The 14,532-nt window shown below is 45.7% G+C and overlaps 1 long non-coding RNA gene across 1 annotated transcript; it reads left to right on the top strand.

Moving 5' to 3' along the window:
* The first annotated feature begins 9,247 nt into the window (after window positions 1-9,247).
* LOC140693705 (uncharacterized) lies at window positions 9,248-13,759 on the top strand. The gene is made up of 3 exons (XR_012069402.1): window positions 9,248-9,424; window positions 12,636-12,708; window positions 13,590-13,759. It is a non-coding gene; the product is annotated as an uncharacterized lncRNA (long non-coding RNA).
* The last annotated feature ends 773 nt before the right edge of the window (window positions 13,760-14,532 follow it).

The following is a 14,532-nucleotide window of genomic DNA, read 5'->3' as shown; positions in this document are numbered from 1 at the left end:
TATCAGCTGAAACCCCTCTGGAGGTTCTCTTGTGACTATGGTGATTTTTTCCAGGCGCGTTTTAAATCACTGGGATGCTCATGAACTTTGTTGATTTGAATCCTACAGCTGCTGGTAGGTCTATTGGGATTCCACCTCCTTTGGATGCTGTGTACTTCCTGAATTCGCATAGATGATTCTTTCTTAGCTTTCAGCTAGTTTCACTCTGATGTTTCTACAGATGACTTTTCAGACATTTTTTGTTTCTTTATCTCTTGCTTTTCCATCTGGGACTCTTTCGAATCCTAGTCTTTCATGCCTTGTCTTACCCAGGATTCCACAGCAATGTTTTCATTGTTTTGCACTTGCTTTCCTATGTCTGCTTCTGACCGAGGGATTTCTGTTCCCCTGTCTTCACAGTCATTCACGCGTCCCTCCGCATTATCTAGTCTGCTTAGGACTGAATTTTAGCCCTGATATTATCTCATCCACTGAGTTTTCTGATATTATTTGGCTCGTCTTAAGGCTTTCTCTTCCCCTTTTCTGGTATTCTGCCTTTTGTGATTCTGAGACACTGTTGTTCTTCAGTGTTTCCCTCACCTCCGTTTTCAATACTTGCTCTGGATAGCGTTTTGCAGTCTAGTTGTTTGAAAGCTTTTCTTTTGGTCCTTCAACCTCATTGGAATTGAAAATGGTACTTCCTGTTTCTTTTACTGTACTTCTTCATCTCTACTGGTCAGGTAATTTCAGGTATCTAATGTAGACTTCTAGGGTTTTGTTGAGAGAAATTTTAGACACTTGGCTCTACGCAATTCCATGGGATTTCTGCGAGGACAATTTCTGCTAGACATTGATGCCATGTCCTGTTCCTGAGTGTGTTGTCTGGTATTTCTCCAATTGCTTTTGTTGCCTTGTTGTGATGAACACCCCATACTATTTCGATTAGCATAACCTCATTTTCATTACGCTTATCTCACAAATCTGAATGTTCCCAGGGCACATCCTCTGGTGGAAATGAAGCTTCTAAAGGCTCTCAGCTCTGCATTCTGCTCTATGTCATTTTGGAGTGATTCCAAAACAGCAAATTGAGAGTGTGCTTGTGCTTTATAATGCCACGGGAATGTCCCAATGAAACCAGTTCTTCCCAGAACTTCGCTGTCTACAGAAACACCTGTGGAATCATATGTATGGATGTCACACTTCAGGGCCTGCTGGAAAGATCCCGCAGACTGATCTTGGTGTCCTCGGTGCAGTACCGTGCCTGTGCCATTCAAAACGTCGCATCTGCTTTTGGGAGATAATGCTGGAGGAAATACTTCATCTTCTCACGCGGTGGACTTGGATCACTCTTCCTTGTCCTCTCATCCTTGTGGCACGGGTGCACGGAGGCAACCACAGAGTTGTTGTGCATCCTGTGCCTCAAACAAATCCATAATCCTAGCCCAGGTTATGAATGAAGAAGATCCTAAGGCTTTTCATTCTGATTTCCAACCCAAGGCCCCCTGGATCCCTCAGACCTGATGCACGATATCTCTGATTCAGCCCCACACGTGCTCTATTGGCAAAATGTCCAATTGGTCTCTGGTCCTGCAGATGCACTGGGTGTGGCCATGGGTCATATCGGTAATCTCAACCGCGCGCGCCAGTGTGGTTGCTTTCTCATTGGGGTCATGGGTCGGATTGCTCTCTTGATAGGACCCACCACATCCCACAACTCACTCCAGATCCCTGAGACTCAGCGTTTGCCATCATCCGTAGCCCTATCCCTCACTGACCGCTGCCTCTGCTACCTCAAATTTGGCAGCTCAGATCTTGGTCTCAGAATCAACTGTGGGGATATTTTGCGCTGGTCTCTTGGAGTTCTGTCAGCCAAGCATCTGCTGTGCACTCTTCTAACACTCAGCGCATCACCTTCAATCCCATGTCTCCTGTCCGCTTGAGAGTGTGCGTCCAAGTTAAAGAGAGTTTCACCTTTGCTGCTCCATCACCAGGGGTCAGACCCTGCACTGGTTTCCATTCCCTGCTTTGCCTTCTCCTGCTTCCAGGGGTTCTGAGGCCTCATCCTGTCCTTGGAAATAACAGACCTCTCTTCGGCAAGTGTCCTGTGCCAAGGGCTGTGTGAGTGGATGTTTCCATTGCTTTGTACATGGGAGCGTGTGAGCGCAGGTTTCACTTCTTCTCTGCCAACTGGGCATCGATGAATCAACACTTTCCAGATACATTTCACAGAAATGTGATTTCTGTTTAGCTCTTTGTTTCTATACAGCCGTGGTGGGAGGGATTGTCCGAACACTACAGTTTTGACATTGTGTTGATATCTCATTGCAGTCTTTAAATAGTTTAATAGAATTGATTTACATGTTTTGGGAGTTATACGAAAATGAAGATAGTTTTGAAACGTACTAAATGGACCTAGAAACCAGAATTGTCAATTTCGGTAACATTTTGTCAGCTGTAAGGAAAACATAGACAGATAGAATGCAAAGTAGCAGTCCAAACTGTTAAAGGGTTCATGTCAGCTCTTTACGGTTGAAGCCTCCGAAACCAACAGGAACCATGAAATATCTATTGGAATCATGAAATAACCCCCAACCTTGGATTCACTTGTGCATGTGGTGCCCTTTAATCCCAATGACACTTACTGGCCAATGATGGCATTTCAAGGGGTAACATCCCTCTCTCGGAAAATACAAGAGAAAACAAACCAAATATATACATTTAGGTTTGAATGCAAAATCACCTAGAAGCATTGTAGCTATGAGAACCCTGCTGCAGCCATGCTAGTCTACTGAGAGCCAGGTGTTCTTCTATCAGTGATGAGAACGCTTAATCATCCGATCATGTTGGGTAAAGCAATTTAACGCAACCAAGTCTGCAACCCCCATGCTATAGACCTCCCGGGGGCTTGAATCAACTGAAAGACGGTCCTCATAATCTGTATCTTTAATGTCATTGGCGACTTTTACAGTTCAGTTCCCTATCTGACTTTTAATATTTACCTATAATGTCTTGAAAAATGGAGGCCTAATACATATTCAAGTTCAGTCAAAGATTCCCCTCACTTACCACACTCCATTCACCCCAGAGAAGGCATAAACCCAGCATTTGCTGAATCTAGCAGAAGGCTATCGTTTCTTTGTGTGAGCAAAGTATTCAATTCCTATCTATTGCAGTCGAGACTATTTGACCTTTAAGTTGTTCACTGATGTTCACAGACTGTGAAGCTGGAGGAACTCTTATTGTAGGAGGGGCTGGCCTTCTCGCTCTGGCTTCATAGCAGCTCAGGTAGTGATCCTTCAAAATGGATGCCTGAGTGGAGGGGAGGGAAGAGCAAGTGCTTGATAGCTAGGCCCAAACCTGGGAAATTTCTTACCTGGGCTTGCTGCACTTTGGTATGAATGGCTTGGAAATGCCCCTGGGGATGTGTGGATTCTCAAGACCTCTTCCAAGAACTTCAGCGTTTCGATCACCTATGCCATCTCTTCTCTTTTAGACGTCAGGGATCTTGGACCCATTCTTGGAGCAGAGAATTGAGGAACTTCCTCAAGTCCACGTTGGCACTCCGTATGTTTCTGCCAGAGTCAGCGAGGTTCAATATGTCTCATGAAAGCCTTTGGAGCCTGGTATCCTCTCCAGCTGTCTCCAGGCCAGTATTCTCCACTGTAGCACAACATCTCTCATCAGTGTGTTCGCATTTCTCCTCAATCCGTGCAGCCAGCTTTTCGGCCAGCTTCTCTTCGTGTCTCCCATAAAGTCGACTTCAACAGGACTGGGCAAGCCTGAAAGTACCTCGGAGCCTCACCAGTAAGCTGATGACAGGCAGATCTTCCACTGTCTGCCCTTTCAGGTTCTGGAAACTGACCCGTGAACTCAGGTCTTTGGGCAGCAGCAGTATCTCGAACTGACACAGCTTCCCGGAACAAAGACCTAAGCCAAGCTCCACAGAGGGCGGCAGCCCCTCCATCACACTGATCCACCCACAGAACTCTGCCCGGTTACCTAGGATCCACCAGCCACAACAAGCCTCACGGTACACACCAACATTCCACCTGGAATCCAACCGCTAACTGCCATTCCCAATGGCTGCTGCATCTTGTCAGTGTTGGGGGAGGGGCTGCATCCGACGAGCGGTTCCTAAGGTAAATGTGATTCTACCCACTAGCCTCCCATGGGCCTTTGTTCTTCCGTCTCTCCTTCTCTTCAGATCTGTATGCACAGTACCAACGGAGGGAAGTGTGTCCATTTTCAGTTGATTTATTTCACACATCTTTAAACTTTCTAACCGTTCACAGTACACAGAGACCCACTAAAGGAAACTTATGTTCCTGTAATATCCGGACACCCAGAATACATATCCGTCGGTTGATTTCTGCTGAAGCCCCCGCACTCTCAGGACATGGATCCAATGTTTTCATGGGGGCTGAAATTCCTAGGAATGAATCCAACCCCAATGTGCACTTTACTGTCTGTCTCTTTTGCTCTTAGTACACTTTTGCAGAGCTACTTGTCTTTGTTAAAGGCTTATGCCATTTCTTCTCGACGTAGGGTAGAATATGGCATTCATTCATCCTGTTGGAAGACTTGCAAGTCTATATCACGGACTAGGAATCCATTTGATTCCAAATCGGCATTTGGGGTAGGTCACGATTTGCTCATATCAATCAATATTTACGAATATAAATGCACGCCTCTGATTTCCGAATACAAGTGTGCTGAGTACACTGAAGCCGCGAAACTGGCTCAATGGGTGCTGAAACATCCTTGACATCACCTTGGGTATTTTCTTTTGAATAATCATGGTTCCCTTGTTATATGTCAGCCAAACGTACCCTTTTGGTGCTTTTTTGTTTGTTTGATTCTTTGTTGGTCTGCTTTTCGTTTGTTTTGCAAACACATCAGGCCATACATCTCTCCGTTCGCTTCCAACAGAGAGTCACATAAGCTGATTCACTTAAGATAGTGCTTCCAGTCACCTAGGATTTCCTGCTTCCCTCTCCCATCTTTAGGGTTTGGATGTCCTCCTTGCCTTCTTCTAGTTTCTTCTTTGCCACTCATGCTCTTCTTGCATTTCCAATACTGGTTTTCTTCTTTCCATTTCATCTTGCTGCATTTCTATTCAGGGGAGAATTCTCATCCTTTCTTGTAGGATAAGTTTCGAACTGCTGAATTCTTTTATGATTTGCCGGTCTGTGGAAATCTCTTGCTCTGCCGTTATTAGAAATGGCGGTCATGTGGCATAGGCTACCCGAGATGGCAGCATTTTGCCATTCAGGTTATGGTCTATGTCCTGGCACTCCTCCCTGTCCTGCAATTTTGCTGCCCGAGATATCAGCTGAAACCCCTCTGGAGGTTCTCTTGTGACTATGGTGATTTTTTCCAGGCGCGTTTTAAATCACTGGGATGCTCATGAACTTTGTTGATTTGAATCCTACAGCTGCTGGTAGGTCTATTGGGATTCCACCTCCTTTGGACGCTGTGTACTTCCTGAATTCGCATAGATGATTCTTTCTTAGCTTTCAGCTAGTTTCAGTCTGATGTTTCTACAGATGACTTTTCAGACATTTTTTGTTTCTTTATCTCTTGCTTTTCCATCTGGGACTCTTTCGAATCCTAGTCTTTCATGCCTTGTCTTACCCAGGATTCCACAGCAATGTTTTCATTGGTTTGCACTTGCTTTCCTATGTCTGCTTCTGACCGAGGGATTTCTGTTCCCCTGTCTTCACAGTCATTCACGCGTCCCTCCGCATTATCTAGTCTGCTTAGGACTGAATTTTAGCCCTGATATTATCTCATCCACTGAGTTTTCTGATATTATTTGGCTCGTCTTAAGGCTTTCTCTTCCCCTTTTCTGGTATTCTGCCTTTTGTGATTCTGAGACACTGTTGTTCTTCAGTGTTTCCCTCACCTCCGTTTTCAATACTTGCTCTGGATAGCGTTTTGCAGTCTAGTTGTTTGAAAGCTTATCTTTTGGGCCTTCAACCTCATTGGAATTGAAAATGGTACTTCCTGTTTCTTTTACTGTACTTCTTCATCTCTACTGGTCAGGTAATTTCAGGTATCTAATGTAGACTTCTAGGGTTTTGTTGAGAGAAATTTTAGACACTTGGCTCTACGCAATTCCATGGGATTTCTGCGAGGACAATTTCTGCTAGACATTGATGCCATGTCCTGTTCCTGAGTGTGTTGTCTGGTATTTCTCCAATTGCTTGTGTTGCCTTTGTTGTGATGAACACCCCATACTATTTCGATTAGCATAACCTCATTTTCATTACGCTTATCTCACAAATCTGAATGTTCCCAGGGCACATCCTCTGCTGGAATTGAAGGTTCTAAAGGCTCTCAGCTCTGCATTCTGCTCTATGTCATTTTGGAGTGATTCAAAAACAGCAAACTGAGAGTGCGCTTTTGCTTTATAATGCCACGGGAATGTCCCAATGAAACCAGTTCTTCCCAGAACTTCGCTGTCTACAGAAACCCCTGTGGAATCATATGTATGGATGTCACACTTCAGGGCCTGCTGGAAAGATCCCGCAGACTGATCTTGGTGTCCTCGGTGCAGTACCGTGCCTGTGCCATTCAAAACGTCGCATCTGCTTTTGGGAGATAATGCTGGAGGAAATACTTCATCTTCTCACGCGGTGGACTTGGATCACTCTTCCTTGTCCTCTCATCCCTGTGGCACGGGTGCACGGAGGCAACCACAGAGTTGTTGTGCATCCTGTGCCTCAAACAAATCCATAATCCTAGCCCAGGTTATGAATGAAGAAGATCCTAAGGCTTTTCATTCTGATTTCCAACCCAAGGCCCCCTGGATCCCTCAGACCCGATGCACGATATCTCTGATTTAGCCCCACACGTGCTCTATTGGCAAAATGTCCAATTGGTCTCTGGTCCTGCAGATGCACTGGGTGTGGCCATGGGTCATATCGGTAATCTCAACCGCGCGCGCCAGTGTGGTTGCTTTCTCATTGGGGTCACGGGTCGGTTTGCTCTCATGATAGGACCCACCACATCCCACAACGCACTCCAGATCCCTGAGACTCAGCGTGTGCCATCATCCGTAGCCCTATCCCTCACTGACCGCTGCCTCTGCTACCTCAAATTTGGCAGCTTGTATCTTGGTCTCAGAATCAACTGTGGGGATATTTTGCGCTGGTCTCTTGGAGTTCTGTCAGCCAAGCATCTGCTGTGCACTCTTCTAACACACAGCGCATCACCTTCAATCCCATGTCTCCTGTCCGCTTGAGAGTGTGCATCCAATTTAAAGAGAGTTTCACCTTTGCTGCTCCATCACCAGGGGTCAGACCCTGCACTGGTTTCCATTCCCTGCTTTGCCTTCTCCTGCTTCCAGGGGTTCTGAGGCCTCATCCTGTCCTTGGAAGTAACAGACCTCTCTTCGTCAAGTGTCCTGTGCCAAGGACTGTGTGAGTGGATGTTTCCATTGCTTTGTACATGGGAGCGTGTGAGCGAGGTTGCACTGCTTCTCTTCCAAATGGGCATCGATGAATCAACACTTTCCATATACATTTCACAGAAATGTGATTTTTGTTTAGCTCTTTGTTTCTATACAGCCGTGGTCGGAGGGATTGTCCGAACACTACAGTTTTGACATTGTGTTGATATCTCATTTGCAGTCTTTAAAAAGTTTAATAGAATTGATTTACATGTTTTGGGAGTTATACGAAAATGAAGTTAGTTTTGAAACGTACTAAATGGACCTAGAAACCAGAATTGTCAATTTCGGAAACATTTTGTCAGCTGTAAGGAAAACATAGACAGATAGAATGCAAAGTAGCAGTCCAAACTGTTAAAGGGGTCATGTCAACTCTTTCCTGTTGAAGCCTCCGAAAGCAACAGGAACCATGAAATACCTATTTTAAACATGAAATAAACCCCAACCTTGGATTCACTTGTGCATGTGGTGCCCTTTACTCCCAATGACACCTTCTGGCCAATGATGGCATTTCAAGGGGTTACATCCCTCTCTCGGAAAATACAAGCGAAAAAAACCAAATATATACATTTAGGTTTGAATGCAAAATCACCTAGAAGCATTGTAGCTATGAGAACCCTGCTGCAGCCATACTAGTCTACTGACAGCCAGGTGTTCTTCTATCAGTGATGAGAACGCTTAATCATCCGATCATGTTGGGTAAAGCAATTTAACGCAACCAAGTCGGCAACCCCCATGCTATAGAGGTCCCGGGGGCTTTAATCAACTGAAAGACGGTCCTCATAATCTGTATCATTAATGTCATTGGCGACTTTTACAATTCAGTTCCCTATCTGACTTTTAATATTTACCTATAATGTCTTGAAAAATGGAGGCCTAATACATATTCAAGTTCAGTCAAAGATTCCCCTCACTTACCACACTCCATTCACCCCAGAGAAGGCATAAACCCAGCATTTGCTGAATCTAGCAGAAGGCTATCGTTTCTTTGTGTGAGCAAATTATTCAATTCCTATCTATTGCAGTCGAGACTATTTGACCTTTATGGTGTTCACTGATGTTCACAGAGTTTGAAGCTGGGGGAACTCTTAATGTTGGAGGGGCTTGCTCTTCTCGTGCTGGCTTCATAGCAGCTCAGGTAGTGATCCTTCAAAATGGATGCCTGAGTGGAGGGGAGGGAAGAGCAAGTGCTTGATAGCTAGGCCCAAACCTGGGAAAATGCTTACCTGGGCTTGCTGCACTTTGGTATGAATGGCTTGGAAATGCCCCTTGGGATGTGTGGATTCTCAAGACCTCTTCCAAGAACTTCAGCGTTTCGATCACCTCTGCCATCTCTTCTCTTTTAGACGTCAGGGATCTTGGACCCGTTCTTGGAGCAGAGAATTGAGGAACTTCCTCAAGTCCACGTTGGCACTCCGTATGTTTCTGCCAGTATCAGCGAGGTTCAATATGTCTCATGAAAGCCTTTGGAGCCTGGTATCCTCTACAGCTGTCTCCAGGCCAGTATTCTCCACTGTAGCACAACATCTCTCATCAGTGTGTTCGCATCTCTCCTCAATCTGTGCAGCCAGCTTTTCGGCCAGCTTCTCTTCGTGTCTCCCATAAAGTCGACTTCAACAGGACTGGGCAAGCCTGAAAGTACCTCGGAGCCTCACCAGTAAGCTGATGACAGGCAGATCTTCCACTGTCTGCCCTTTCAGGTTCTGGAAACTGACCCGTGAACTCAGGTCTTTGGGCAGCAGCAGTATCTCGAACTGACACAGGTTCCCGGAACAAAGACTTAAGCCAAGCTCCACAGAGGGCGGCAGCCCCTCCATCACACTGATCCACCCACAGAACTCTGCCCGGTTACCTAGGATCCACCAGCCACAACAAGCCTCGCGGTACACACCAACATTCCACCTGGAATCCAACCGCTAACTGCCTTCCCCAATGGCTGCTGCATCTTGTCAGTGTTGGGGGAGGGGCTGCATCCGACGAGCGGTTCCTAAGGTAAATGTGATTCTACCCACTAGCGTCCCATGGGCCTTTGTTCTTCCCTCTCTCCTTCTCTTCAGATCTGTATGCACAGTGCCAACGGAGGGAAGTGTGTCCATTTTCAGTTGATTTATTTCACACGTCTTAAAACTTTCTAACTGTTCACAGTACACAGAGACCCAATATAGGAAATTTATGTTCCTGTAATATCCGGACATCCAGAATACATATCCGTTGGTTGATTTCTGCTGAAGCCCCCGCACTCTCAGGACATGGATCCATTGGTTTCATGGGGGCTGAAATTCCTAGGAATGAATCCAACCCCAATGTGCACTTTACTGTCTGTCTCTTTTGCTCTTAGTACACTTTTGCAGAGCTACTTGTCTTTGTTATAGGCTTATGCCATTTCTTCTCGACGTAGGGTAGAATATGGCATTCATTCATCCTGTTGGAAGACTTGCAAGTCTATATCACGGACTAGGAATCCATTTGATTCCAAATCGGCATTTGGGGTAGGTCACGATTTGCTCATATCAATCAATATTTACGAATATAAATGCACGCCTCTGATTTCCGAATACAAGTGTGCTGAGTACACTGAAGCCGCGAAACTGGCTCAATGGGTGCTGAAACATCCTTGACATCACCTTGGGTATTTTCTTTTGAATAATCATGGTTCCCTTGTTATATGTCAGCCAAACGTACCCTTTTGGTGCTTTTTTGTTTATTTGATTCCTTGTTGGTCTGCTTCTCGTTTGTTTTGCAAACACGTCAGGCCATGCATCTCTCCGTTCGCTTCCAACACAGAGTCACATAAGCTGATTCACTTAAGATAGTGCTTCCAATCACCTAGGATTTCCTGCTTCCCTCTCCCATCTTTAGGGTTTGGATGTCCTCCTTGCCTTCTTCTAGTTTCTTCTTTGCCACTCATGCTCTTCTTGCATTTCCAATACTGGTTTCCTTATTTCCAATTCATCTTGCTGCATTTCTATTGAGGGGAGAATTCTCATCCTTTCTTGTAGGATAAGTTTTGAACTGCTGAATTCTTTTAAGATTTGACGCTCTGTGGAAATCTCTTGCTCTGCCGTGATTAGAAATGGCGGTCATGTGGCATAGGCTACCCGAGATGACAGCATTTTGCCATTCAGGTTATGGTCTATGTCCTGGCACTCCTCCCTGTCCTGTAATATTGCTGCCCGAGATATCAGCTGAAACCCCTCTGGAGGTTCTCTTGTGACTATGGTGATTTTTTCCAGGCGCGTTTTAAATCACTGGGATGCTCATGAACTTTGTTGATTTGAATCCTACAGCAGCTGGTAGGTCTATTGGGATTCCACCTCCTTTGGACGCTGTGTACTTCCTGAATTCGCATAGATGATTCTTTCTTAGCTTTCAGCTAGTTTCAGTCTGATGTTTCTACAGATGACTTTTCAGACATTTTTTGTTTCTTTATCTCTTGCTTTTCCATCTGGGACTCTTTCGAATCCTAGTCTTTCATGCCTTGTCTTACCCAGGATTCCACAGCAATGTTTTCATTGTTTTGCACTTGCTTTCCTATGTCTGCTTCTGACCGAGGGATTTCTGTTCCCCTGTCTTCACAGTCATTCACGCGTCCCTCCGCATTATCTAGTCTGCTTAGGACTGAATTTTAGCCCTGATATTATCTCATCCACTGAGTTTTCTGATATTATTTGGCTCGTCTTAAAGCTTTCTCTTCCCCTTTTCTGGTATTCTGCCTTTTGTGATTCTGAGACACTGTTGTTCTTCAGTGTTTCCCTCACCTCCGTTTTCAATACTTGCTCTGGATAGCGTTTTGCAGTCTAGTTGTTTGAAAGCTTATCTTTTGGGCCTTCAACCTCATTGGAATTGAAAATGGTACTTCCTGTTTCTTTTACTGTACTTCTTCATCTCCACTGGTCAGGTAATTTCAGGTATCTAATGTAGACTTCTAGGGTTTTGTTGAGTGAAAACGTTAGACTCTTGGCTCTACGCAATTCCATGGGATTCCTGTGAGGACAATTTCTCCTAGACATTGATGCCATGTCCTGTTCCTGTGTGTGTTGCCTGGTACCCCTCCAATTGCTGGTGTTGCCTTTGTTTTGATGAACACCCCATACTATTTCGATTAGCATAAACTCCTTTTGATTACGCTTATCTCACAATTCTGAAAGTGCACAGGACACTTCCTCTTGTGGAAATGAAGCTTCTAAAGTTCTCAGCTCTGCATTCTGCTCTGTGTCATTTTGGAGTGTTTCCAAAACAGCCAACTGAGAGTGTGTTTGTGCTTTGTAGTGCCACGGGGATGTCTCAGTGAAACCAGTCCTTCCCAGAGCTTCTCTGTCTACAGAAACACCAGTGGAAGCAGATCTATGGATGTCACACATCAGGGCCTGCTGGAAAGATCCCGCAGACCGACCTTGGTGTCCTCGGTGCCGTACCGTGCCGGTGCCATCCAAAATGTAGCATCGGCTTTTGGGAGATAATGCTGAAGGAAATGCTTCCACTTCTCACGCTGTGGACTTGGACCTCTCTTTCTTGTCCTCTCGTCCTTGTGGCACGGGTGCACGAAGGCAACCAGAGAGCTGTTGCGCCCCCTGTGCCTCGAATCAAACCATAATCCTAGAGCAGGTTATGAATGTAGCAGATCCTAAGGCTTTTCATTCTGATTTCAAAGTGAAGGCCCCCTGGATCCCTCAGACCCGATGCATGATATCTATGATTCAGCCCCACACGTGCTGTATTGGCAAAATGCCCAATTGGTCCCTGGTCCTGCAGATTCACTGTGTGTAGCCATGGGACATATAGATAATCTCAACCGCGCACGCCAGTGTAGTTGCTTTCTCATTGGTGTCACTGGTGGGTTTGCTCTCTTGATAGACCCACCACATCCCACAACCCACTCTAGATCCCTGAGAACCATCATGTGCCATCATCCATAGCCCTATTCCTCACTGACCGCTGCCTCTGCTACCTCAAATTTGGCAGCTCGGATCTTGGTCTCAGAATCAACTTTGGGGATATTTTGTGCTGGTTTCTTTGAGTTCTGTCAGCCAAGCGTCTGCTGTGCACTCTTCTAACACTCAGCACATCACCTTCAATCCCATGTCTCCTGTCCGCTTGAGAGTGTGCGTCCAAGTTAAAGAGAGTTTCACCTTTGCTGCTCTATCACCTGGGGTCAGACCCTGCACTGGTTTCCATTCCCTGCTTTGCCTTCTCCTGCTTCCAGGTGTTCTGAGGCCTCATCCTGTCTTTGGAAGTAACAGACCTCTCTTCGGCAAGTGTCCTGTGCCAAGGGCTGGGTGAGTGGATATTTCCATTGCTGTGTACATGGGAGCGAGTGAGCGCAGGTCGCACTGCTTTTCTGCCAACTGGGCATCGATGAATCAACACTTTCCAGATTCATTTCACAGAAATGTGATTTTTGTTTTGCTCTTTGTTTCTATACAGCCATGGTGGGAGGGATTGTCCGAAGACTCCAGTTTTGACATTGGGTTGACATCTCATTTGCAGGCTTTAAAAAGTTTAATAGAATTGATTACATGTTTAGGGAGTTATACGAAAATGAAGTTAGCTTTTGAAACATACTAAATCGACCTAGAAGCCAGACTTGTCAATTTTGGTAACATTTTGTCAGCACTAAGGAAACCTAGACAGATAGAATGCAAACTAGCGGTCCAAACTGTTAAAGGGGTCATGTCAACTCTTTCCTGTTGAAGCCTCCGAAACCAACAGGAACCATGAAATACCTATTGGAAACATGAAATAACCCCCAACCTTGGATTCACTAGTGCATGTAGTGCCCTTTACTCCCAATGACACCTACTGGCCAGTGTTGGCATTTCGAGGGGTAACATCCCTCTCTAGGAGAATACAAGAGAAAACAAACCAAATAAATACATTTAGGTTTGAATCCAAAAGCACCTAGAGGCATTATAGCTCAGCAAACCCTGCTGCAGCTATGCTAGGCCATTGAGAATCAGGTGTTCTCCTATCAGTGATGAGAAACCTTAACCATCCGTTCATGTTGGGTAAAGCAATTGAACGCAACCAAGTCTGCACCCCATGATATAGTGCCCCCGGGGGCTTGACTCAAGTGAAAGACTGTCCACATAGCTGTGTCTTTAATGTCATTGGCGACTTTTACAGTTCAGTTCACTATCTGATTCTAATATTTACCTAGACTGTCTTGAAAAACGGAGGCCTAATACATATTCAAGTTCAGTCAAAGATTCCCATCACTTACCACACTCCCTTCACCCCAGAGAAGACATAAACCCAGCATTTGCGGAATCTAGTGGAAGGCCATCGTTTCTTTGTGGGAGGTAAGTATTCAATCCCTATATATTTCAGTCGAGACTATTTGACCTTTAAGGAGATCACTGTTGTTCACAGAGTGTGAAGCTGGAGGAACTCTGGTTCTAGGAGGGGCTTGACATTCTCGTACTGGCTTCATTGCAGCTCAGGTACTGATCCTTCAAAAGGATGCCTTAGTAGAGGGGAGGGAAGAGCAAGTGCTTGATAGCTAGGCCCCAACCTGGGAAAATGCTTCCCTGGGCTTTTTGCATTTTGGTCTGAAGGGCTTGGAAATGCCCCTTGGGACGTGTGGATTCTCACGACCTCTTCCAAGAACATGAGCGTTTTGATCATCTCGGCCATCTCTTCTCTTTTAGACGTCAGGGATCTTGGAGCAGAGAATCGAGGAACTTCCTCAAGTCCACGTTCGCCCTCCGTAGGTTTCTGCCAGGATCAGCGAGGTTCAATATGTCTCATGAATGTCTTTCGAGCCTGGTATCCTCTACAGCTGTCTCCAGGCCAGTATTCTCCACTGTAGCACAACATCTCTCATCAGTGTGTTCGCATCTCTCCTCAATCCGTGCAGCCAGCTTTTCGGCCAGCTTCTCTTCGTGTCTCCCATAAAGTCGACTTCACCAGGACTGGGCAAGTCTGACAGTACCTCGGAGCCTCACCAGTAAGCTGATGACAGGCAGATCTTCCACTGTCTGCCCTTTCAGGTTCTGGAAACTGACCCGTGAACTCAGGTCTTTGGGCAGCAGCAGTATCTCGAACTGACACAGCTTCCCGGAACAAAGACCTAAGCCAAGCTCCACAGAGGGCGGCAGCCC

Source organism: Vicugna pacos, unplaced genomic scaffold (genome assembly GCF_048564905.1).
Source record: "Vicugna pacos unplaced genomic scaffold, VicPac4 scaffold_20, whole genome shotgun sequence".
Classification (NCBI taxonomy): domain Eukaryota; kingdom Metazoa; phylum Chordata; class Mammalia; order Artiodactyla; family Camelidae; genus Vicugna; species Vicugna pacos.
This window is presented reverse-complemented; position numbering and strand designations above follow the sequence as displayed.